Source organism: Cupressus sempervirens, chromosome 11, assembly GCF_028749045.1.
Source record: "Cupressus sempervirens isolate cs-2001-9-10 chromosome 11, ASM2874904v1, whole genome shotgun sequence".
Classification (NCBI taxonomy): Eukaryota; Viridiplantae; Streptophyta; class Pinopsida; order Cupressales; family Cupressaceae; genus Cupressus; species Cupressus sempervirens.
The window spans coordinates 789,542,688-789,569,779 of NC_143128.1; the positions used below are offsets into that span (position 1 = coordinate 789,542,688).

Here is a 27,092-nt window from a genome sequence, read left to right on the forward strand (position 1 = left end):
TATCATACCCTATGCATCTCATAGTATCATTAGATGTGTCCATACCATCTGCATCCACATCTCCAGACTTAGTTGTAACACCTATATCACCAACATCATAGTTGGGTGACTCCATACGTGCCTCGGTCTCACTTAAGAAAGCAACTGCCTCTTGTACTGGAGCAACACTACAGTAGTTGACATATAAGTTGCCATTAACAACTTCCTCCTTCGGTGAGTCTGAAAAGTTAGTGACATCCACATCATCAACTGCCTCTGGACTAACCATAGTGACTACCTTGGGAGCCTCAACTTGCTGAAGCTCAGTGTTGCTATCCATCATGGGCACATTCACATGTCCCTGTGAAACTAGTCCATCACCAATACTGCAGATAAGACTAGCAGGTGCCATACTAAATGAAGGAACATTAACATCATGGACACCTAGCGGGGAAAACTCAAGCTTCCTTCCCTACAACTTTGATGTTGGCCTTCTAAAGACGGAAACTATGTACCTCGTGGCTCTCTCAACCATCTCAGGATTTGACAAGCTCTCTGCCAACCTCTGCTGATAAAGCATAAGTTTCTCCATACTCTCCCTTCGGCATTTAATTTCCTGCTATCTTCATGTAATAACCCCAATAGGTTATAACTTCTTCCAACACCAAAAATCTTTATACTTCAGTTGTTTGTCATTTCGTCAAACACTTTGCAAGCAAGGGTCATCTGACTGATATAACTTTTCAGATTGCTGCAGTGATTCTTGTTTGGATTTGCCTCAAAGAGAATGCTTACAAAGACTCCAAATTGTCTAAACAATGTCCTAACATAAATATGCAACTAATTTTGGCAATAGTGAATGCATATATGAGTTCTAATCATGAAAATGATTACCTACAACCAACTGGTATTTTAACAAACAGTTGGTATGCAAGCTAACTAGTTGATAAGAAATGATATAATAACGCTCAAAGACAACTATCAATGACCAACAATTGTATCTCCTTAATTGAGAATGAGTATCCAATAAAATATTCATACTAAGTTAGCCAAGACTCTTGGCATTTACAAAGATATCAAAATATGATGATTGCTGGTAAAGTAATATGCACCTACAGCTGCCAATGAAAACTAATGCAACTCTAAATATCTAATTTCAATAGTCCCCTATAGCAGTACGCTAATCACATGCATGATTAAATACAACTAAAGCTATGGATTGTTGATACCATTGTGAGGAATGTAAAAATGAATGATGTATCTATTAATGAATGATAGGTCTGATACGAAATGACAATTACAACAACACTCTATAGTGAAAGGCAACTATGAAAATACACATCAGACCTGGCATATGAAGTCGCCTTAGAGAATAGATACCACTGAACAGAAAATAACCTCCTCAAGTGCCCAAGTTGTGCCTCTCTAGCAGCCGCCTTGATTGTAAATGGCTGTAATAATTTTTTTGCTTTTTCGAATTGCTTTTTCGGTTCTGCTTTTTTGGCCTGCTTTTTTTCGAATTGCTTTTTCGGCCTGCTTTTTTCGAACTACTTTTTCGGCCTGCTTTTTCCAACTGCTTTTTCGGCCTGCTTTTTCGAACTGCTTTTTCGGCCTGCTTTTTGTACTCAAATATTTTTTTCTCAATGTAGCACAAATAGAAGATTGAAGTATCTTCCTCCCAGTTGCAATAATTCAAGTGATATTTCACACCCTCAAAATTGCGTACCAATTGAGAGTTTTCGTTCTCAATGGCCACAAATATTTTTTCTCAATGTAGCACAAATAGAAGATTGAAGTATCTTCCTCCCAGCTGCAATAATTCAAGTGATATTTCACACCCTCAAAATTGCGTACCAATTGAGAGTTTTCGTTCTCAATGGCCAGTTGTGATTATTGCAGAAACCCTAGGCTCCACAATGCACATCAACAAACATCAACATCAACAACAACAAATCTGGATGATTAGAATGAAGCCCGAGGTGCCTATTTATTCTTTTTCCTCCACTTTCTGCAGAAGCTTCTAGAACATTATTTTATTTTATCTATTAAGTGACTTTATAAAATATTTTATAATTCAAATCACTTTATTAAATTAATTAAATATAAAGTTACCTTTTAATATCTATTTATTTGATAACTTTATAAATAATTAACTTAATACCACTTATTTATTTAATTAAAATAATTAATTAGTCATCCTCATAAAATATTCATTATTTTGGATAACCTAATTAATTAAATTAATTAAATCAAATTGCCTCCAAAATGGGGACATGACATGTCCTTACTACTCTGCCAGCTCTTGGAACTACCAGGCCTCATGTATTTGTCCATGGTTGGAAATAACAAGAGTGCTGATCATTCCAATCACAACAACAGATCTGAAATAATAAATATTTTTCTACCCCACAGGATGACAAGAAATCGCTCTAATACCATTGTAATAACCTTGTCTGGTTATAAATCAAGCATCGATTTCTTTCACATTTCAATGGTTTGACATTTTATCAAACACTTGGCAAGGAACCCAATTACCACTGTATATATGATGTCTTAAATTTTCAAACACAATATCAGGATGTATAGCAAACTGATCCGAAGTTTATTTAATTTTGGCCTTATAAGTTTTGCATAAATAAATACCAAATGCCAATAGACAATTCTAAAATGATTCACACCAGCCTCTGAATTCATTCATCAACAAACCTATAGCAATATAATGAAAAGAGAATTTAATTGTTGGTTGATTGCTATAAATCATAATTTGAAGCCAACCTGTTTACTTTTAAACTATGTAATATAAATTGAATTTTACAAATTAAGAACCTGGGCTTTGCCGTAGAATGTAATTGCAAAGTCAAACTGAAAGCCGCTTGGTCCAATTTCAATTTGGCGTTCACAATATACCCTTGCAAATGCTGCCCAAAACTGATATAGAAATCACGCCAAATACAAGAACCCTTGGCATTCAAGCTGTAAATCCAACACCCTAATTTGATGCAAATCGAACAAACTAGGATATCCAAAATTACCAAACTCCAATTTGCAGACTAAACCCTCGTCCAATAACAAAGAAATTATAATATTCAATTGTATAAATGCTCCTCAACCACAGTTAATACAGAAAGAGGAGACGATAATAAAACTCAAAAGTCCACAATATCTTAGCCGTGGATTCTTAGAATTAAATCTACAATACTTCAGCTGTAAATCCCAAACCCTTATACTTCAGCAAGGGCACAAACTTCAGACTCATAAACTCTTCACAGGCAACAAAAGAAAAAAATCAGTCGGATGCTTTACTCATCAAATGGGCTCATATTTATATTCCCCAAATGGCACAAAGTTTCTGAAATGAACTTCACTTAAGAAGCTTCCCACACACAACATTAAAACATAATAAAATGTCATTATAAACTAATTTATTAATTGCTTTTGCCTCCGAAAATGATGTTTTCTACCATAACTTCAAATTTGACATGTAAGGCCACTGTTTCTTGTTCCCATGATTTAAAACTTTTCATCCCGGTTCCAACAAGCTATGATACTGAGGTGACCAACCAACAACACTAACAAAAATAGCAACCTCAACGTATTTAGATGAATAATAATAATTCACCTGTCTTGTGAAAACAACTAAAGAAGCATCAGAATCAAAATCTGACAACACCAAAGTGATCCTGATGATGAAAGACGATGAATGAACTTAACAGGGTGACTTATTATAAATAAACGCTCCCTCCAAGATTCTTGGAGCCCAAACCAGAAGCTGGAAATAAAAATTGAGAGCATCCTCCAACTCCTCTGAGTCAACTGAGCTCATTGGAACCAATAGATTGACTTACTATAAATAGTAAGTCCCTCAAACGGAGTCAAAACACACCATAGGCTACTGGAAAGCCTATAACCACACAACTAAGACCCTCAAATCCTATTGTCAGTTCACGAGGGTTGTGATGGTGAACTGACCTGGCCAACTGTAGGAACCTGCTAAAAATGGGGACATTACATAAGATCGAAATTTCAAAATTAAACGATGGTGATTTCCTTGTTATTGAAACCTGGCACAATTATCGTAGTGCTTATCACAACAAAGGTAGAAATTCAATTTGTTTGCTTTTTGACTAGTGGCCAAAGGCTTGGACTCTATTATTAGTATAGGATAATAATAGGTTACTTGATAGAATTACATTTGAGAGAGTGGCTACACATAAAATGTGAGGCTAACTTGACCATTTTATTAGTGAAATCAAAAATTCAAGGCCTGACCTGGCTACTCTTGCATACAACTATTAAAAACTGTGATCATGAGAGAAAATTACATTAAACAGACCAGAAATTTGGCTTTATGACAAAAGAGCAGAATAGACATGAAGAAATAAGCCCTAGTGCTAAAGGGCTCTAGTTAAACTTGACTACCATTTTGGCCAGCATAAAGAAATAATCTAAGACTTTTCCCTTGATACCCTGCAGAAATAGGTCCTCATTATTGTGGTAGAAGAACGTTCATTTGGGCATACTCATCATTACACAAGATTTGAAAAGAGTCCAAGCTTTTGTCATTTTATCCTCAAGCTCTTCTTTGATGAGGTCAAATATTTCACCAAAGGGGCCTTTAAAGACTCAAAAGGGGCTTCACAAAATCAAAATCAATTTCTTCTAGGGCCTGATAGACCGCAAATGCATTTTGTTGATACACCAACTTACTGGCAACAAGACGTAGCCAGTCCTGTTTAGAGACTGTCTAGAAGAGGTGAGTGCACATAGATTGATAAACTTGCCCATCATGCATGTGTGTTCATGACATCTCTTGAGGATTATTAATATCCAAGGTTCCTTTATCATCCAATTTGAATAACCTACAATATTGATCCAAGAGAGTTTCCTCTAAGCAGTTTTAGGTAATTCCAAAGACAACGGTCACGCTGATAAGAACAAGAATTGTCCAAAGATGAAGTAGAGAGTCCAAGTATTAGAGCCAAAAAGCAGCAAATAGGGAATCCTAGAAGACTAGTAGCAAATCAAGTAGTCTCTCTCTCTTGAGGATAATGATTTCTATTCTATGCTCCATGGAGTTTTCGGGACAGGGACATTTTAGGGGATGGGGACATGTTTCCCGTACGGGGACAAGTGGAAGCCAAAATCTAGGGGACAGGACCTTACGGGATGTCGATTGAAAACATAGGGGATTTTTTTATATATAGAGTCAAAATTCAAATATGCATATCATCACATTGATAAAACATTCACCATAGACATTTTAGAAGATGAATACATTGGAAAATTATCAAATGACAAATACTAAGTGCTTCCATTATAACAATATCACATACATATATAGCAAAAATCAAAATGTCTAAAGGCTCGAAGTATCATGTGTGAAATCAAAATGAAATAAAGAGAAGTCCGACTAAAATATTAAGTAATTAAGACTAAATGCAATCTTTCTTCACTGCTGCTGCTCTATATTTTTTCCCTTCCTCTTAGCAAGTATGTCAAATTTTAAAATGAGTATAAGAGTTATTGTTCTAGTATTTTAATGGACCAAATTTGCATAGTTTTATTATGTCTTTAAGACAACTAGGGGCCTACGTGAACAACAAAAAATAATAATTTGGGGGTGTTTTGCCTTTACCTGATTGGCTAGAAGCTTGGGGACAACCAGAGGTTTTAGGGACGACAAAGCCGTCCTCGATATGCTGGCCATAACCAAGTTTCCTATAATAGAAAAAATTGTTGTTTCAAGGGTGTTTTTGAATTCGGCAAAAAGGGGACAGCTCTAGCGATGACAAAATTCTGTCCCTGCGTCCCTGTTTCATCCCCGGGACGAGTATGACCACAAAATCATTGGGGACGCATCCCCGCAGAACACTTTTTCTATTCATTGATCCAGATAACCAATGAATAGAAATCCAAATTAGGACTACATGCTTGTGGGATTCATTGAATTGTGAATGAATTGAGAGGGTAGAAGTCATTCACAGACTTCAAAACCAACTTCTTTCTTAATGAATTCTGAAACATTAGTTAGATGCTACAGAACTCTATTGGTTGGTCGCTTGGTGGTCCGTCAGCTTGTGTACTAGGGGTTCAAATTGTACCAAATGAAACTGTAATTCATACTATGTATAGGAAGAACGTCTTGCTGATTTTTCAGTGAGTTGTTTTGCTGAGCCAATTCTTGTGTGAGGGTAGCCTCTAATGAAAATAAATTTCCACAATCCATGAATTGTCACTGTTATGTTTATGGAAATGATTGTGTAATTTTTTTGGCCTCAATGTTGTGCGGATCATGCTCCATGATCTATCAACAGGAGAGAGTTCAATAGAGTTCAAGAATGCAGGGTTAGCCTTGCCTAGTTCACGCCAATTCAGCGTTTAGGAGCTATGGTTCTAATCAAGTAGTTGCGGTTTTTGTTATCCATCTTTGCTTCTAGGAATTATTGTGTGTAAGTTTTTTAGCATCAACGTTTTTTATCATACGCCATGATCTATCATTAGGAAGAGAAAGTTCAATAGAGTTTAAGAATGCAGGGTTAGCCTTGACTAGTCCAGGCTAAGTCTGAGTCTAGGAACTATGGTTTTAATTAAGTAGTTTGTAGTTTTCGCTATCCATTTCTCCTCGAAACATTGCTCAAGTAACTTTTTCATCAAATATTCCACTTTTAGATTATTATCATAATTCATTCATATATCTTCATATGCCATGCACTTAAGTTGTGATTCTATACTGTTTCCACTGGTCTAAAATGCAAAGACAACAAAGCCTATCAACACAGTTCTCTGAGTGTTTTCCACATCAGTTATGCACGTTCGATGCAGTGAGCTAGTTTGTAGCTGGGCTATTAGCATTTTAGCTTTTTGTATCTTCTGTTACATGGTGTTGTTAAGATAAAATGTAGAACTGAATCGGAATTCTAGGGGGAGATTTAGTGTGGACAATGATTTTTGAACTTTTTCTTCCTATAATAGATTTAGTGATGACAAAACTCAAGATTGGTGATGACAAAACTCAATTCACCTCCCATATGCAGTAGAGATCTTATGCATCCACATCCCATCCCTTCAGAGCTGAATGTATTGCATCGCACCATCATCTTTTTTGCATGTATATCACATTTTTTGTATACAAGGTATACAATTCATCTTAATACATATGTGCTTCTTGTTTACATTGCATGTATAGACACATAAATAAGATGATCTGTTGTTCTATACTGTCCAGTTGATTTTGAATACATCTTTGTGAACAAGTTTTTGTTAATTTGGAATGGGTTCAAGGCGTTGCCATTCTTAAACTATTCTTTCTACCAAATTTATGACTTGCCATCTTCACTAGTGTGCAATAGATTTTTTCTAATATTTGAACTAATTCAACAAATGTCTCTGATAATCAAGAAAGCCGGTATTTTATTTCAAAACAATGCATATACCATTTTTTTTTCTCATGCAAGTAGAGCCTCTATATTTGTGGCGTAACACACTTATCTATCCCTTGAACATCATTAGCCATTTCTACAACATATGCTAGAATGTGTCTCATATGAGCAACGTTAGGTATAATCACGGTTAATTAGACATCATAATGTTACAGGTACTGATTAAGAAGATCAATAGCCCTAAAACTTCATGTGAAAAATACAATCTCATCTTTTAAAAGTAGGGGACATTTAAAATTGAATTGTGAAAATTCTTTGTTGAAAGAATAGTTAACAAAACAATGATGCCTTTTGAAATACTTTTACTAGTTGGTGGAATTCTTTCAGCAGCAACATGCAAATTGAAACATGTAGTGCATAGATTTTATAAAAGCTAGGTTGTGGATATGTCCAATGCACTGCTTTTGACCAATCTACCTCCAAATGGCATGTCCAATCTAGAGAAACCATACAATTTGGGAACACTCAACTATAGGAAAGGACATTGCCTCTGGCACAAGAATCAGTGAGAAAAACCTTGACTCAGAATTACATGGATGTTAGGATTGTCAGATTGTTCAACTGATGACCATTTGGTTTTGATTTTACGTTTTGATGCTGAATATATTAATGATTGTGATCTTAGTAACTGATTTTTTTTTTTGGTTGAGGGGTTAGTAATTTAATATCAGCAGCACAGTTAAAAGCTAGTGAAGATTATGCAAGATACTTATAAAAGCTTATTTGTGGGGTATATGCCTCTTTAGCAGGGAGAGCTCTAACTACATTGCCAATATGCAACTAATTTGTTGACGAGGGCACAACCCAGGTCAAAATGAACACAACAGGAAAATGAGAATTTTATTATCAGAAATGATATGCAATTACATTCAGTACAACGAAAATAGACTCAACTACATGCCCTATGGGTTTACAATGTTATAAGATTCCAGAGAAAAACCCTTCTCACAATACTTTCTCCCAAACTCCATGAAAACTGCCTTTACAATGCAAGAAATGACCTTAAGCAACCCGCATTAGGTTTAGGGATAGGAATACATTTTGGAATATGCCATTTGGCATCGACTGCCAAAGCAGAAGGGTCCAAAAGACATGTTAGAAGTCGATGCAAAATTAGAAGAATCCATAAGTGGTAGTCCAACTTCCAGGAGGCATAACTTTTGAATTGGGAATCCGATTGATGAATTGTTTACATTTTCGGAAAGCTCTCCAAGCTCTCTATAACCCTATGGACCAACTTTGCTCATCCCTCATTTTGCGCGCTTGTATGAGACCATCTAGTGCCTTCCAGAAAATTTAAAATTGCAATAACTTTCAAACTGTAACGCCTTTTGACTTGATTCTTTTTCTGGAATGCTTTAAATTACAAATAAAATCATCCCTCCAACTTACACCCTCTAACTTGTCATAATTATGTCTGAAGTACAAAATAACCTATTTTCTTCATTGGCACATACCTCGAGGTGCTAAAAAACACTAACCCAAAAAACCAATAGTGGAACTATGAGAGGTTGGAATCTCTATTTGGCCCAAAGGGGTGTCCATAAATACAAACACATTAAACAAAAACTAACACTCAGCATATTTTTGGGTGATACAGGATTGCCCTTACACCACTAGATGCTCTTGCATTATGCACCCAGGGTAAATTGAAAAGTGACCCTATCACTTTATAGCTGTTAGAGGAAAACCCAAACGGGTTACCTCCTCCTTAGATAAATAGGTCGAATCTTCCAATGGTCGTCCCTTCCACTTCACTAGGTACTCCTCATACTGCATGTTTCTGGTGCTCCAACCTACATGACTATCCATAATTTCTTCAATCTCCTTCTCAGAAGTAGGAATGGGACATGGCTCTAGTATCAACTCCTCCTTTGCACCCTCTTCATGATATACTATTAAGTCTACAATATTGAAAACAAGGGAAATATGGATCCCATCGGGTAACTCCACTTCGTTTGCATTTCTTGAATCACGTTTATTCAAAATCTTGTAGGGACCAAATTTCTTCATCTTTAGCTTGTTGTAGGTGCACACTAGAAATCGTTCCTTCCTCAAGTACACCATGACCAGATCTGCAACTTGGAACTCCTTATGTCTCCTCTTTTGATCTGCTCTAGCCTTGTACTGTAGGTTCATCTTGGTAATATGTGTACGTACCTTCTCATGTAGGTTCTTGACATGTTCAACAAAGTCTTCTGCCTCAACACTAGTCCTCTATCCTTTCTCCATCTTCCTCAACTCTGGTGCAGTCCTTGGACTACTCCCATACACAATTTGGAATGGTGATCTACCAATACTCATATTTATAGAATTATTGTAGGCAAATTCCACTTGTGGGAGAATCAAATCCCATCCCTTGGGCTTATCTCCTACTAAACACCTCACCGAATTGTCTAGACTTCTATTCATCACTTCTGTTTGTCCATCAGTGTGTGGATGATGTGTAGAACTAAACTTCAATGCTGTCTTCATCTTCTTCCACAAAGTTCTCCAAAAATACCCAATAAATTTAGTATCTTTGTTAGAAACAATACTTTTTGGGAGACTATGTAGCCTCACCACCTCTCTGAAAAATAAATCTACAATATGCACTGCATCATGAGTCTTGTGGCATGGAATGAAATGTGCCATCTTGGAGAAGCTATTAACGACCACAAATATTGAGTCATTACCCCTTTGTGTCCTTGGCAACCCAAGAACAAAATCCATACTAATGTCCTCCCAGGGCTTTGATGGAACAGGTAGTGACTATTAGAGTCTGTTATCTTGACTGACTCCTTTGGCCGTCTGACATATTGGACAACTCTGAACGAACTTCTTGACATCCTGTGACAATTGAGGCCAAAAATAATGTTCACTAATAATGGCAATGGTCTAATCTTGACCAAAGTGTCCTACCATCCCTCCCTTATGTTTCTCCTTGATCAAGTTCTCCCTCATGGAACTCCTTGGAATACACAGTTGTCTGCCTTTGAACAACATACCATCTTGGGTCATGTAATCCAACCCCCTGGTCTTGTCGAGAGTAATGGGCTCCTTACAAGCCTTCCAAGCCTCTGCAAAGTTAGGATCCTCAGGGTACAGATTCTTGAGTTCAACAAACCCAACCACTTCAAACTGCATTTTTGTCAGCAACAATTGTCTCCTATTTAATGCATCTGCAACCCTATTAGATCTTCCACATCTATGTTTCAATACAAATGTATAGCTCTACAAGAACTCTACCCATTTCAAATGTCTCTGATTTAGTTCAATTTGGCTATTTAGGTATTGCAATGCCTGATGATCAATATACAAGACAAATTCTTCTGGCAACAAATAATGCCTCTATTTCTTTAAGGCCTGAACTATTGCATAGAACTCCTGATCATAAAAAAAGTATTTCTTTTTTGCATCATTCAATTTTTCACTAAATTAAGTAGTAGGCTTACCTTCTTGGCTCAACACAACCCCATAGCGCTACCACTAGCATCACAATCCACCTGGAACACTCTATTAAAATCAGGAAGTGACAACATAGGTTGCTTTGTCACCTTCTTCTTCAACAACTCAAAACTCCTTGCAGCTCTTGTAGTCCACTTGAACTCCTTTCTATTCCATCTCACTGTTTCAGTTAGGGGATCAATTATACTATTGAAATTCCTAATGAACTTCTTGTAAAAACTGGCCAAACAATGGAATGACCTCACTTTAGTGGTAGGCTTTAGAGTAGGCTATTCCAGGATGACCTTCACCTTCTCTGGGTCCATTTTGAGACCTTCAACTAATGCAACAAACCCCAAATAGACTAACTCCTTTTTGAGAAAGCTACACTTTTTCAAATTAATCAACAATTTCTCTTCCCTCAACCTCTCAAGGGCACTACGAATCTGCAACAAATGTTCATCTAGAAAATTACTTAAAATCAAAATATCATCCAAATAGACAGTAATAAATTTTCCCAAAAATTTCTTTAGTACTTCATTCATAAGTCATATGAAGGTGCTCGACGCATTGATCAATCCAAAGGGCATGACTAGCCACTCATATAGACCCTCGTTGGTTTTGAATGCAATCTTCCACTCATCTCCCTCTCTTATCCATATCTGTTGATAACTATTCTTGAGATCTATATTTGTGAAGCATTGAGCTCTACTCAAGCAGTCCATAAGATCATCCATCCTTGGTAAAGGAAATCAGTACTTGATGGTTATCTTGTTTATAGCCCAAGAGTTTATACACATCCTCCACTCTCTATCCTTGTTTGGTGCCAGTACTGCAAGTAATGCACATGGACTCAGGCTCTCTCGAATCAGACCTTTCCTCAAAAGCTCTTCAACTTGTTTGTTCAAGTCCTCAATCTAAGTAGGAGGCATCCTATGAGCAACCTTGTTAGGCAAACCTTACAGGCGGCAACCTTTCTGGGACATTATCAGATATGATATCTCCATACTCACTTAATCGACCCGAAACTTCAACTGGAACTTCACTACTACCTTCCTTATCCTTTCTAGGAATTAAAGCATAACACATATGCTGATGTTTCATACCATCTAGAAATTTTCTTCCATCAACAAGACATACCCTAGCACTACTACATACCTTTTCACCCTCCTTTATCAAGGGCTTCAACTTTTGATGAACTCCATCCTTCGTTAGAGAATAGGCGTTTGCACGACCATTATGTATAGCATGCCTATCATATTGCCATGACCTTCCCAACAAAAAATGACATACATCCATGGGATGATGTCATAGAGAACCTCGTCATGGTAATTCCCAATCTTGAGCTTTACCAAACATTGTTCACTAACCAAGGCCTTATGATCCTACGACACCCAGGCAATCCAATATGGATGGGGGTGTTTCTCCCTCTTGAGCTTTAGCTTTGAGACCATCTCCTTTGACACCAAGTTGTCAATGCTCCTACCATCAATAAGCACATCACAACATTTAGCCTCACACTTGCACCTAGCATGAAAGAGACTCCTCCTTTGTCTAGGTTTAGTCTCACTGCTCAGCAAGACCCTTTCATTAACCAGGACCTCTCCTCTTTCTGCATCCTCTGAATGCAATGACTTAGCATCATTATCCACATGAGCAACCCTTGCTTGACCATCATCTCTCCTATTTGTTCTTCCTTAGCGTTGAGGGCACTCATAGGCGCGATGGCCTCCTTCATTGCAGTGAAAACATGTACCACAGAAGCCTTCTCTTCTCGAACTTTGTCCACGTCCTCTACCTCTTCCTCTTTGGTCTCCAAAGTTTTGATCATGGGAAGTTGAAATCCTCATTCCTCTGGTTTTGACTGGTACCCACATCTTCATTTTTCTTCTAATCCTCATTTCGGCCTTCAAATGACCTACCACCGCCCCTTTCTCCTTGACCGTGCCCTCTTTTCTTTCCATTAAACTTTTTGTTTAGCTTCTCCTCAACTTGCAAGGCAAACTGGTATGCCTCTTCAATGCTAGTCATTCTAATCAGACTTAGCTCCTCCTGAATGCTAGGTCTTAGCCCATTAAGGTAACAGGCAACCTTCTCCTTGTTTGCTTCTGCATGCCTCGTCCTAATAAGGACTCAGTAAAACTCCTATACAAATTTGCCCGTTTTCTTTAACCCTTGCATCTTCTTGAACAAATCAAGCTTGTAGTCAACAGGAATGAACTGCTTCTTTAGTTTGTCCACCATGTGATCTCATTTTGTGATTTTCTCCTTTCCTCTTCTATTCCTTTCTAATTGAATCTCTTGCCATCGGATTTTTGCATGGCCCTTCAGTCCGACCTTCACAAACTTAACCCTATTAGGGTCCTCTATATTCTCATACTCAAAATATTCGTCTAGCTCATTGATCCAGTCAATCAACTCACCCGGGTTTAGATATCCTGAAAACATGCTGACCTCAAGTTTAGGTCTTTTGCCTAGCTTGGCAATGGCCATAAAAGTTTCTCCTCCACCTAGTTTAGGACTTCTTCTTCTTCCCTTTCTCGCACAACATTTTTCCTTCATTTTCCTCCTCACTTTCATCCCTTACAACAAGATTCATCGCTCTACGAATCTCCTCTTGTAATGCTTGAACTTGTTTTGGAGGGCTCTAACCTCAAGGGGAACACCTCCGGTGCTTCCACGGTGCTCTCTTTGTGGAGGCATCTTCTCACTATCTCAAAACCCCCAACCACACAGTCTTGGTGCAAACCACCTCAAAGTTGGCGCTCTGTTTACACACACAAAAACTCTTATCGTTGTACCACTTGATTAGGGCACAACCCAAGAGAAAATGGACACAACAAGAAAATGAGAATTTTATTATTAGAAATGATATGCCATTACATTCAGTACAACGAAAATAGACTCAACTACATGCCCTATGGGCTTACAATGTTATCAAATTTTGGAGAAAAACCCTTCTCACAATATCTTCTCCGAAACTCCACAAAAATTGCCTGTACAATGCAAGAAATGACCTTAAGTAACCCGAATTAGGTTTAGGGTTAGGAATACATTTCAGAATATTTCATTTGGCATCCATCAGCAAAGCAGAAAGTTTGAGAAGACACGTCAGAAGTTGGCGCAAAATTAGAAGAATCCAGAAATGGTAGTCCAACTTTTGGGGGCACAACTTTTGATTTGGGACTCGGAATGACAAACCGTTTACATTTTCGGAAAGCTCTCCAATTGTTCTATAGCTCTATGGACCCACTTCCTTCGTCCCCAATTTTGCAGGCCCATATGAGGCCATTTAGTGCCTCAAATCTGACTTTCAAGCATTCTTTAGGAGTCTCCAAGGAACTTAGAACTACAATAACTCTCAAATCGTAAAGCCTTTTTGACCTGATTCTTTATCTAGAATGCTTTAAATTACAAATAAAATCATCCCTCCAACTTACACCCTCTAAATCATCATAATTATGGCTCAATTACAAAATAACCTATTTTTTGCACTGAGACATATCTTGAGGTGCTCAAAAACACTAACCCAAAAAACCAATAGTAGAACTATGAGAGTTGGAATTTCTATTTGGCCCAAATCGGTGTCTAGAAATACAAACACAGTAAACAGAAACTAATACTAAGCATATTTTTGGGTGATATAGGATTGCCTTTACACCATTAGATGCTCCTGCATCATTTGTCCACTGGTGTGCTGGTCTTGGTCAATCTTATATGGAATTTAAACCTTGACATGCTCTACAAGAAGCAGCAAGTTTTACATCATGGATATTATAGTTTAGGTAAACATTAGTTCTCTCCTTGTCCTTTGACATTCCTTTGTGAACTCATATCGTTTATATATAGGTTTGTGTTGACAAATACACCAAATCTCGTGGCAATCTTACTAGCAGCACCATTTTTTGTTGAAAATCTGCGAATAGCCATTCTTTTGTTTTGATTTATATTTTTCGTTCACCCTATTCTTTGCTAGTTTTTTTTTGCTTTAGTAATCTGGTGATAGGACCCTAACCCCCCAAAATATTGTTTATTCTAAAATTTATTGGTAAATAAAAACTTAGTGTGACAACTTACTATGTCGTTACTCCTTTGAATGCATTAGAATATATAATCATTAATCATGAATCGCCAAATTTTAATTTTTGCCACATTTAGTTCTTAGTTTATGTATTATAAGGCTAGTTTAATTGCAATTGGGAGATTAATACTATCTAATGACTCTCAACTAAAAGAGGCAGTGAGTAGTTTTTTAAAATATTTTTTCCAAGCAAGCACTACCCCAATGTACTTCCCAATTTATTAATCAAAAGAAAATTACAAAGTTTGCAAGATGATATAATCTAATCTGCCCTTAAAGACGAGCAATCACAAAGAAGTAAACACAATCCTAGAGACATGTTTGCACTCCTCTTAAGCTTAATCATCATTATTATCTATCACTGATTTGCCATCCAAATACCAGAGACACATTGCATAGAAAAACATGCAAGTGCGCCTCTCTTGAGGAATTTTCCAGTGAAGCACCTTCACATGACCCAAATACTGAGCAGCTTTAATGTCTTCAACCATACTGCAACCAACTTCAAAAAAAAATGCTTAAAAGTGACTGCAAATGAGGAAATATTGATAGATAGGGGGATAACTATCCTATCAATTGTAACAACAAAATCTTGAGAGCCCTTTTTAGCTTCAGAATCAATACAATTTTGCATCTAAAACCAGAACACTCAAACCTGCAGGCCTGACACCTTGCTTAGGCATACACATAGACTATTATATAATTGTTTATTGTACAGGGTAAAGATACTTAACGCATGTAGTATAGCACGATACAACACAGAATAGATACTTTATTCATATATGCAATATACACTCAATGCTTACAATCCGAATGCAATGATTACAACGATGATTACAATTCCATTCTGGATGGTGTACATATACCTTCCCGAAGGGGTGACTCAAGCGTCACGCGCCCATTTTGATACTATTCTACCCATCGGCTACAATATAGATTTTATCGACAACATCATCCCCCCCAAAAGAAAAGTCTTCTCCTGATGACAATTCAACAAAACTCAAAATAAACTAAGTACATCAATGCACAAATATTAAACAGAGGGATGTGTCCCTCGCGTAGTGGCCGTCCACGCCTTCAACTCGTTTAGCTCCACCTGTAGCTTGTAGACTTGCTCTTTTCTAACCTTCAGTTCCGTTTCTGCCTCCATCTGAAGCTCTAAAGTTGATTGCATCATCCCTAAAATTTCTCCCAACTCTTTCTCCTTCTCTGCTGCCCCTTTTTTTTTTTCGTTGCCAACCTCTGTAGCTGACTTTGTCTGTCTAACAGGGCTGCCCTCTCGGATTCCCAGGCTGCCCTCGTTGAGGCTAATCTCGCAGCTGATTCCTCTAGAGCCCTCTCAACTACTCCTGATCTGCATGGCTCCTCCGCAAGGTGTATGCCTTTCTGTGTATCTCCACTATCTCGTGAGTGAAAGCCTCTACTCGGCTCTCCATACCAAGGTCTCTCGTCGTGGTCCAGTCTTGTCACATCTCTGTAGTCTCCACATCAGGCCATCCTTGCTCCTCGGAACAGATTGTAAAGGCAGTCGGGCATCCTAATCTCATGAAGGATATTACTCCCTCCAGCTCCTTCACTATTACGTCCAAAGCTTGGGTCTCTGTAGAGGCTATCACCTGGCGAGCCCGAGTTGCTAGAGCTGTTACATCAACAAGGAATGCCTCTCTCATCCCTACTTCTCGTGCTACCGGATGTTCCTGTTGCACACCCATAGCCCTCTCTACTGCTTTCGTCATATGCTCCACAGTGCTATGCGGTAGTCCCTCAGCCTGTGTCTGCCCAACCTCTTGTGTTTGCAATTGGTTCTCCTTCGAAACTGCTTCCCATGTGGGTGTTGGCAGGTACGCCACTTGAGGTGCCAGGGTATGGTGGAACCGCATACTTAGGTAAGCACTCAGCTTCTGGGTTCAACTCTCCCTATCTCGCTCAGGTGATGCCATCAGTGCTGTATCTACCGTAACCACTGCATCAGAACCCACTACATCCAATTGGACACCTGATGCCCCCAACTCCTCGCCTACCAGTACCTCCAATACCCCTATCTCGGTGTCCATCTCAGTATCAAGTACCAATGTCTCATCTCCAACCTCTAGTAAAGCCTCACAAGCAGCCTCCATCGTTACCTCCAGAGCGTTTGTCTCCGTTGGTGATGAACGTGCCTCAGCTACTGCCTTCGGAATAGCTCGTGTCTCTACAGTGGGCTGTGTCGCAATAGAAACTGGTGTCATCAATACTAGCTGCCTAAGTTGACCAAAACCTATAATGCCATGTACGCCAATAGGAGCCAAGTGTGCCATAGCTGAGAGTACAGGCCATGGGAATCTCAATGGCGTAGCCGTAATCACCTCTACCTCCTTGTCCTCTTCCTCTTCCCCATCAGTCCCACTCTCCTCTGAAGAAGTCTCCTCTCTCCCACTGTCTGTGTTTCCACCGTCTGGCCTTGGTCGTTTTTGTTTGATGGTTTTGGTGCCAAGTGTATCCAAATGCCTCCACTACATAATTGGTGGTTTGCCAGGCATGAGTGGTCCCGGTTTGGCTTCCAGTGCATCAGTGGGGATCATCCGCATCGTTGCCTCCAGAAATAGGCCGATGGCATAATGCAACATGTAGAAGGTCTTGTGTTGCAATGTCATGAATTCCGACATCCGTTCGGCCAACAATGCTGCCCAGTCATATACCCTTGATGTGTCTGAAAGGGCCTTCTATTTTGTCTGTGACAAGTCCCCACACACAAGTTGTATCAACTGCATCTTCACTTCCCAACTCATCCTTTTAGGCTTACTTTCTATTTTCCTTTTGCCTTGAGCATGGCCAAGTATCCCAAATACCTGTGTGAAGTTGGTCGGTTTGAATGACACTACGAAATTGCAACCAAGGTATTCAAATGTATTGGTTCGAGAGAACCTGTCATACGTTTCTATCATTATGCGTAGAAACCCCTTGTAGTCTCTGATACAAAATACTAGCATTTGTAGCACCCATTCTACCAGTGCTTTCCGAATACTAGCCTTCACTTGGTGGTTGTCTGGAGTCTCTTGCCACCACTTCCGACATTCTGCACCATTTAACCCTTCGAATGTAACACTCTGCATTGTAGTATTATCTGTCGCGGCTGGCTATTTTGGTTGCTTTACTTTCTTCTTACTTGGACTTGTATTGGTTCCTCCTGTTACATGGACTCTGGATGGTAGTGTCTTCACATTCCTATTCATGGTTGAATCTTCGTCCACTTTCTTTTTCCAAGCCCTTTTGCTAGCTGATTGCATAACTGTCACTTTTTTGTCATTTTGCTAGATAGATCACAAACCGTTAGGTTAGTTACTTCCTTGTACAAATTGCTACAAAATTCCTCTCCTGCCTTAGCATCTATATGGATCCCTACGACCCTCCTTCAAAGCTCTAAACAGCTTCTGCTGTATGGCTACAACATTTCCTCTTCCTTAGATTGTACGATTGAATGATATTGGCTCCTTCTGTGATTGTCTTAGTCGTACAGTAACGTAGCTCCTTGTTTTGGTGTACGAAAATGGCTTCCTTAGAGTTCTGCTTCCTTACTTCTTTATGTTACGTCTTGGTCGTACGCTCCTTATTCATGCTTTTTTTTCCTTCTGTATGGCTGTATGGTACTTGCGGCTTATGCTTCTACTTCAGCTCTATGACATTTCTCCATAGCCGTACAGTGTGTCCTTCCCTCTTGCCCAGGCTGGTCATGCGGACAATTGTACTTGCTCTATTTTGGTACTGTACACCGTACGTCCTTGCGCTTTGTTTCTCCTTTTCATCGTACACCGTACGACAAAATTATTTCCTCTTGAGTTCCCGTACGGCTGTATGGCATTTATGTTCCCCTTGTTCTCTTATGTCGTACGAAGCTATCTATGTTTAGCTTGCCGTACAAGGATATGTTTTTAAAGGCCGTACGAAGATTGATTGTACGGTACTCAATTTACACTGGATCCTTGCCTCCGTACACCGTACGGTCTTGCATGTGCTTGCCTCTTGACAGACCGTACATCATACGATAACTAGCCTAGCATTCCTTTTGTGTTTCGCCTGTTGAGTTCCGTACGGATGTCCATGTGGTTGCTACTTGCTTGCTTTGTAGCTGTATGCTAGTGTTTCTTATGGGCCATATGGTGGTTCAGTCAGACTTCTTAATGCTTCCCTTGACTATTCCTTATTATGTTTTGTTAATTAAAAATTAAAAATAGAAGATTCCCTTTTACCTTATATATATATTATTCACTGCCTTTTTTTTTGTCTATTCAATTGTTCGTCGGAGGGGAAACATTCCTCTCATGATAAATTTTTAACTTCGACCCGTTCACTACGTCTGGTATTTCTTTCTCGTCCAATGTCCATAACTTGATTGCCTCGTTATCGCCAACTTCTCATATCTTGGATGGTCCGATCCATTTAACTTTGAACTTTTTAGTTCTGATTTTGTTTCGTCCATTATACTTCAACACTAACTGGCCCGGTTGAAACTTGTTTAATTTTAAGTGCTTATCATGCCATGCCTTTCGCCTGTTTTGTGTAACTTCAGTGGCCCATTGTGCCTGTAGCCGTCACTCATTGAGTTTGTTCAAGTTGTACAATCTCTCCCTTAAGCTTTCCATATTGCCTAGCTTGTTCTCGATTGCCATCCTCAGACTTGGTACCATGAATTCTATTGGTACCACTGCCTCCTATTCGTACATCAACTGGAACAAAGTATGTCTTGTAGTTACTTTTTATGAAGTACGGTACTCCAATAAGGCTGATGGTAACTTCTTTTCCCAATCTTCTCCTTCAACTGTACAGGATTTATAAATCACTCTGACCAGGATCTTGTTCGTTGCTTTGGCTTGTTCGTTGGCTCTCGAATAGTATGGGCTCGACAATGAATGATAGATTTTAAATTCAGTAGTGAGCAATTGGATAACATGATTAACAAAGTGTCCTCCTCGATCACTTGTCAACTATAGTGGGATCTCGTACCTGGTAATAATTTTCTCATAAATAAATCTTGCTGCGCTTATTGCCAAGTTATTCGGTAGTGCATGTGCCTCCACCCACTTAGTCAGGTACTCCGTTGCTATCACAATGTATCGACACCTTCTAGTTTTGCTCACCTTCAGAGGTCCGACGAAGTCCAATCCCCATCTTTCAAAGAGTTTTTGTGCATGCGAGGGGTTCAGAGGCATGAAGTCCCTGTTTAATGGTTTCTCGGCTCACTGACATGTGTTGCATGCAATGACCCACTCTTTGGTATCGTTGTGTATGGTTGGCCACCATAGTCTTGCTAGAAGTATCTTTCGTGCAGTTGTGTCTGGCCCCATGTGTCCTCCTACCGGTCCTTCATGCGCTTCCTTTAGTACCTTTGGAATTTCGTCCTCTAGGACGCATCGCCTTAGAACCTGATCAGGTCCCATTTTGTATAATAGCCCATTGATTAACTGAAACGTTTGACTCCTTAGCACCAGTTTCCTTCTCTCATTTGGTGGCATTTTGCTCGGAAACTATCCCGTTGATAGATATTCTCCAATACGTGCATACCAGGACGGTAGTACTGTAACATGAGATAGTTGCACATCTAAAAAATCATCATTAACTCCCTCTGGTGGCTCCCCTGATTTTATTCTCGATAGATGATCTATACTTACATGACTTTTCCCTGGCCGCACCACGATTTTAAATGTGAACTCCTATAATAATATCAACCATTGACTTATCCTTCCTTGAACAATCGACTTATTCACCAAGTATAGTAGTGCCTAATGATCTATGTAGAATACGAATGACATCGCCAACAAGTAATGTCTGAACTTTTGCACTGCATACACCATCCCTAACGCCTCTCGCTCCGTCATACTATAGTTTTTCTCTGCCTTCAATAACAATCTACTTGCAAAATACACTGGATGGTCCAATCCGTGGTCACCTGTCTGCGCCAGTGTTGCTCCAATGGCATAATTCGATGCATCTACATGAACATGAAATTCTTTATCCCAATTCAAATAGGCTAGAATTGGTACCGTGGCCAATCTCATTTTCAATCCCTCAAAAGCTTCATTCTATTCGGCTTCCCATTTGTAAGGTTCACCCTTGCAGGTGAGTTTGTCCAGTGGGTACGAAACTTTAGCAAAGTTCTTAATAAATCTCTGGTAATAATCGATGTGCCCTAAAAATGACTTTATTTCCAACACATTCGTCGAGGGTGGCATCTCCAAGATTACGTGGACCTTGTCCGGGTCTATCTTCAACCCTGCTTTACAAACTATGTGTTTGAGCAACTTTCCTTGTGGCACCATGAACCTGCACTTCTTTGGGTTCAACGCCAATCTTGCTCATCTAAACCTCTCCATGCATTCTCCGAGTGCTGTTATGTGTTTGTCCTCTACACTAAAAATTGACCAATCATCTAGGAACGCTTTAAAACTTCCGACAAACATTTTATGAAATATGTGTAGGATAATCCTTTGAAATGTTGTTGGGGCATTGCACAATCCAAATGACATCCTATTGTATGCATATACTCCAGCTTCCACAATGAATGTTGTTTTTAATTTGTCTTCCTCAGCGATGGATATCTGATTGTACCCCGGGAATCCATCCACGAATGAATAAATCTCATGCCCTGGTACTTCCTCCAAGATGTTATCCGTAAATGGTATCAGAAACGGGTCTTTAATTGTTACTACATTTAGACATCGAAAGTCTACGCATATTCTTATCTGTGTTGTGTCCTTTTTCAGGGATATCATGATCGGTGATACCCACTCACTCGTCTGCACTCCAAAAATGATTCTTGCCTCCAACATCCTATCGATTTCTTCTATGACCCGTGCCGCATAGTTTTTATTTATTCGGTATGTCCGTTTCCGTATAGGTACTGCACCTTCGATCAATGGTATTCGGTGGACACATAGCTCTGGTGGCACTCCTTTTAAGTCTTTATACGTCCAAGCGAAGACGTCCTTCTACTCCATAAATATTTTGAATGCTGCCGCCTTCAAAATTGGGTTCCAATCATCTCCTACAAGAATGTTTTTCAGATTTTCCTCATCACCCAAGTTCATTGTTTTCACTGTAGGTTCTTCATACTTCATCGGTTTATCTTCACTAAACTTATGGGTCAGTGTTTCATCAACTTGCGCTTCTCCCTCTTTTAGTTCACTATACTCCTTTGAAACTGATTGCCTTCTTTTTCTTCCTCGACGCCCAACATGTTGCAACTCGGGAAGAGCTTGTAATCTTCCATTTGCGAGTGTAGCAGTTTGTTCACCGAATCTAGGTCATTATCAGTTGACCCTCCTAATCTCAACACCGCTTCTTCATCTGGTTCCATTTTCATTTTTCCTTCGTCATCACTCTCGCCTTCACCTTCTGAGTTTGACGATGCTGCCTCTTCCCCTACCATTTGTGTATGCAAATCAATTATGCATCTTTTGCCTTTGCGTTCCATGGATAGAGTGTTCTGTTTTCAATCATGTTTTACTTTTGCCTGCACCAACCACCCCCGTCCAAGGATGGCGTCGTACCCTCTTCTCTTCAGTGGGATGACCAAAAAATCTAGTAAAAATGGTTGTGTCCCAATTGTTACTGGCTGTGCCATCAAAGTTCCTAATGGTTTTATCCCATGCTGGTTTGCTGTGAGTAATTGGAAAGTAGGTGGCCACAACGTGGGTTGTCCTAGCTTTTTCCGAATATCTTCTGGTAGCACATTCATGCCTGATCCTCCGTCCACAATTGTCTATCAGTACAGTGCCCAGAATGCCCATCTCAACTACTATTGGATGCCTTCTTGTCGTAAGTGCCAGTAGCATTGGGTCTGCTATCGTTGTTCCATTACTATCCCTTCCTGTTTCCTCCGTCACTCTTGGGGGCGGTGTCATATTCATAATAGTTGTTTGCAATTGTGACATCGTGAGAAGGTCATTTAATTTAATAGGAATTTTGTTTGCATTATCTGCCTCATCATGTTCTGTTCCGCCAAGTTCCTTGTCGAAGTTTCGGTAGTGTCTTTTATTTGTGGTTTCCCTGTTTTCATCTACCTTTCTAGCTTTGTTTGTGCTTTTTGTAGCCTCTCCTTCTCTTCTTCTGCATCAGGGTATTTCGCTTTCTTTGCTTGCTCCTGTGTGACCACCAGTACCTTCTGATCACATGTTTCAATGCTTAATAGATTTACACCCTGTTTTGGGCATTTTGAATCTTCGTGTTCCCCTGGACCACACCATCTGCATAGTAGCTGTGGTGTTTCCTTCGTGGTACAATATCTAGCGAAGTGGCCCTAGAGATTGCACGCCCGACACTGTATCATAGTTCGTCCACTTGTCTTGTACTGTATTCGACTCCCACCTCCATTGTTATTGTTGTTTTTATTGCCACCCCTTCCACTTCTATTATTGTTGCGATATCCTCTCGAAGTTGCATCGTTGCTTGTGTTATTTCCGGTGGAAACTTCCTGCGTCAATAACACCTTTTGGTGTCCTTCTGATTTCATGTTAAATGGGCACTTCTTTAGGGAATGTCCTGCAACCTGGTAGATGTCACAAAATTGTTTCTTTGGGTATGAGCCCTTTGTATGGCCATCCTCTTTACAGTCTGTGCACCATAGTTCTCCCTTCATTGTGTTTGGATTCTTTTTTCAAATTCTTAAATTCTTTCATCATTCAGAGCATATCTTTCTATAATGCTCGAACCTTCTTGTTCAATTCCTCGTCACTACTGCTACTTTCAGATGATGAATCGTCTGAATTCGACGATTTATGCTTTTTCTTCTTACTTGTCTTTTGTTCACTTTTTAAATCCATCGTAGGATTATATGCGTCGGCGTACGACGCTTGTGGTACAGTCTTCATCTTCCTTTTCAGAGTCGGTCATAGCCCTTCCACAAATCATCGTTTCTTCAAACCATCCACCGGTTGGCTTTCCATCTTCCCAACTAGCTCTTTCAATCGTCTGGCATAGGCCTGGATTGTTTCATTCTTTCTTTGCTTGGTACTATATATCTCCGCTACTATTACATTATTGTCCTATAGCAATCAGAACTCTGTTATGAACTCTTTTCTAAGATCCGCCGATGTAGTCAGTTTTTGAGGGTCGGCGTCCGAAAACTAATCAATTGCCACACCCCGTAGGGTTGTTGGGAATTGTCTGACACAATCATCCTCGTCCGTCACGCTATTTGCTGTCTATATGGTTTCGCACGTCTTGCAATCTCTGATTGGATCTGTCGTACCATCACCATTAAACTTCGGTAATTTCTCTTTGGGATTTGCCATCGCTACTTTTTTTTTGATTCTGAGGTACTTGCTGTGTACTTGCGTTGTTCTAAGCACCTGTGCTGTTCTGAGTACCTGCGTTGTTCTGCACAACATCCGTGCTATTCTGCACACCCGCACTGTTTTGTACAACCGCACTGCTTTGGACAATCGTCCTACTTCCAACGATCACATTACTTGGTGAGAAAAGATCTTCTTCAAGCAAAGTTTTTCGATTCTCTTCTTGTATCCTTTCGTCGAGTGTATCGGGAACGAAGAGTTCACTCCATGCTCGTGCTCCCTCAGCACTTCGAGCCATGTGAGTTGCTTCCCTTCCGTTTGGCTGCTCTACCCTCAGCGTATATTAGTTAATGAACTCCTCCCTTGTTTTTTCCACCAAATTCAATCGTTGTCAAGTCTCCTCCAGTAATTCGTCAGTACTCCTCAGCCTACTAGGTGAGTGCACTCCCTCCGTCTGTGCCCCTTCACCCCCTCGGTGTGCGTTGGCGATCTGCTGAAGCTTCTATCTGCGCTTCGCCTGTTGTGCTAAAATTAAAACTTCTTGTGCTGTACGTATTTCATCCTTGTCTTTTACCTTGTTCCTATCCTTGTCAAGCAAATTCGGCATTAATCTTCATAACATTGCTTCGTTCCAAGTTTGTCTGGCAACGACGCCAAATGTTTACCGTACAAGGTAAAGATACTTAACGCATGTAGTATAGCATGATACAACACATAACAGATACTTTATTCATATATGCAATATGCACTCAATGCTTACAATCCGAATACAATAATTACAATGATGATTACAATTCCATTCCAGATGGTGTACATATACCTTCCCGAAGGGGTGACTCAAGCATCACGCACCCGTTTGGATACTATTCTACCCGTCGGCTACTCGTACGCTCCACTTTGACAAAAGCAAGTTGCTTGCTGATAAAAATCAAAGAGAGAGAGCATCAAATTCCTTAGCAAGTTCAAAGGAGCTACTTGCATAAAGCACTTGAACCAGCAACTTCAGAATAGGTACTCTTCTGTTAGAAATGACAATTGACTAAATAGATGAAATTCAAACATTACCTTAATGATCTTGTTAGCCTTAGAAAATAGTTCAAAAGGATAAGGCCACAACTATTAAACTATTTTTTTGAAAAATCATGTACACTAGTTATTAATGTATAGTAAAAATCGATTTCACTAACCCATTTTTCTGCTAGGCACACCCTACGCCTTCAAATGATGGGTTTGTTGGGACGCTCATATAGTACAAAAACAATTAATTTAGATGGGCACACTTAAGTCTTCTGCATTGCATGTATTTTTTGCAAACCAACATGCATTTATTGAAAAGGCCTTAGGTATAAGTTTAAATTATGTAAGAAAACATAAAGAATGCTTTCTTTAATTCAAAGGTTTAATCTAGAAAATGGGGAAGGTTAAATGTGCTGATTGGAAAAGGGGGCATACTAAACCTTAGCTTAGTAGGCACATATTCGTTGGCAATTTTCCAAATTCACTTGGGTCTACTATCTTTGGTAGAATAGTGAAGTGTATGATTGCTTTCTTGATTCTAAGGTCTTTGCTGAGACACAATTGATAGGGGTCATTCATAAGGAATACATGAATTAGGGGTCATTTATAAGGAATACAAGAATCACTTTTTGAGGACTTCTTTACTGATGTTCAACACATGATTCTCTTACAATAAAAAAAGTGTGTATATTATGTCAAATTGCACGAGTCACTCTTGATTCTTGCTGCAAAAGTATTGGCCTGGGACCATAAATTGCCTTAATTATAAGTCATTAGCCCTTTAAGTCACTTTATCTCCCATGACTACTAGGAAATCTATAGCTCAAATATTTATATGCTATTTTGGCTCTCCTATGTGGTATAATATTCCTCTGGTTTTGTTTATTACTTAGGAGTTTAGTTCTATTTTTGGACAATAAGTGTAACCTTGTTCCTTAGGGTTAAAGTTCTCAAAGAGGTTGCTCTCCTCTTGTGATTCATGTATATTTATAAATGCAGTTCCATTGCGTTTCTTGCTTAGGCATTGTAGTTCAACTTTTTGGACAATAAGCGTAACCTTGTTCACTGGGATTCAAAGTTACCAAAAGGGCTGCTGCCCTCCTCTTTTAATTCATGTATATTAATAAATGAGGTTCCATTGCATTTTTTTAAGGCTCATGAGTAATAATGTATTGTTCATTGTATTTTGGATATTTGTCACTTCCTTTGAGCAAATAGGTTTCCTTAAATAGTTTTAAGGAAATTACTTTTAGGTGGATTTTCCCAAGAATAAGTCTTATTGATCTCCATTACACTAGTTGTCTCCATGTACAAATTATGAAGTATCACTTCAATAAGTATTCCCTTTGATGTTTTAAGGAAATTACTTTTAGGTGGATTTTCCCAAGAATAATTCTTATTGATCTCCATTACCCTAGTTGTCTCCACGTACAATTTACGAAGTATCAGTTCAATAAGTATTCCCTTTTATGTTTGAGACTTTCAGTTTGAAAAGTAAAAAGGGAAAATGACTAATAGATGTATGCAAGTTCATAAAAATTCACAAAAATTAATCGAAATAAGCTTTTTAAATAAAACACTAATTCATAGTTTCCTTAGACTAAATATCTTCTACAGTTGTCTTAATTTGATTTTCTATGATTTTCTATGTTGTCTTAATTTGATTTTCTATGTTGTCTTCTGCAGATGTCTTTATTTTATTTGTATGTCTTGTTTGAATTTAATGAAAATATTATTGTTTTGGAATGTTTTGAATTAAATATGATTGTTGTGTTTTTTTACAGACTTATGAGTTATGTGAAGGATATATGAAGATTGGATTGCAAATTTCAATTGTGTTTACCATCTACTATTTAAAATGTTGTAAGTTATAATGTTTCTTGA

At 39.0% G+C, this 27,092-nt stretch overlaps 1 long non-coding RNA gene across 2 annotated transcripts in view; it reads left to right on the top strand.

Moving 5' to 3' along the window:
- The window catches only part of LOC149531960 (uncharacterized), a 162,739-nt gene that overhangs the window by 41,771 nt on the left and 93,876 nt on the right, over nucleotides 1–27,092 (top strand). For both annotated transcript variants that reach the window (XR_016359124.1, XR_016359125.1), the window contains exon 3: nucleotides 26,993–27,071. This is a non-coding gene — a long non-coding RNA (uncharacterized LOC149531960). The remainder of the gene's footprint in view (nucleotides 1–26,992; nucleotides 27,072–27,092) is intronic.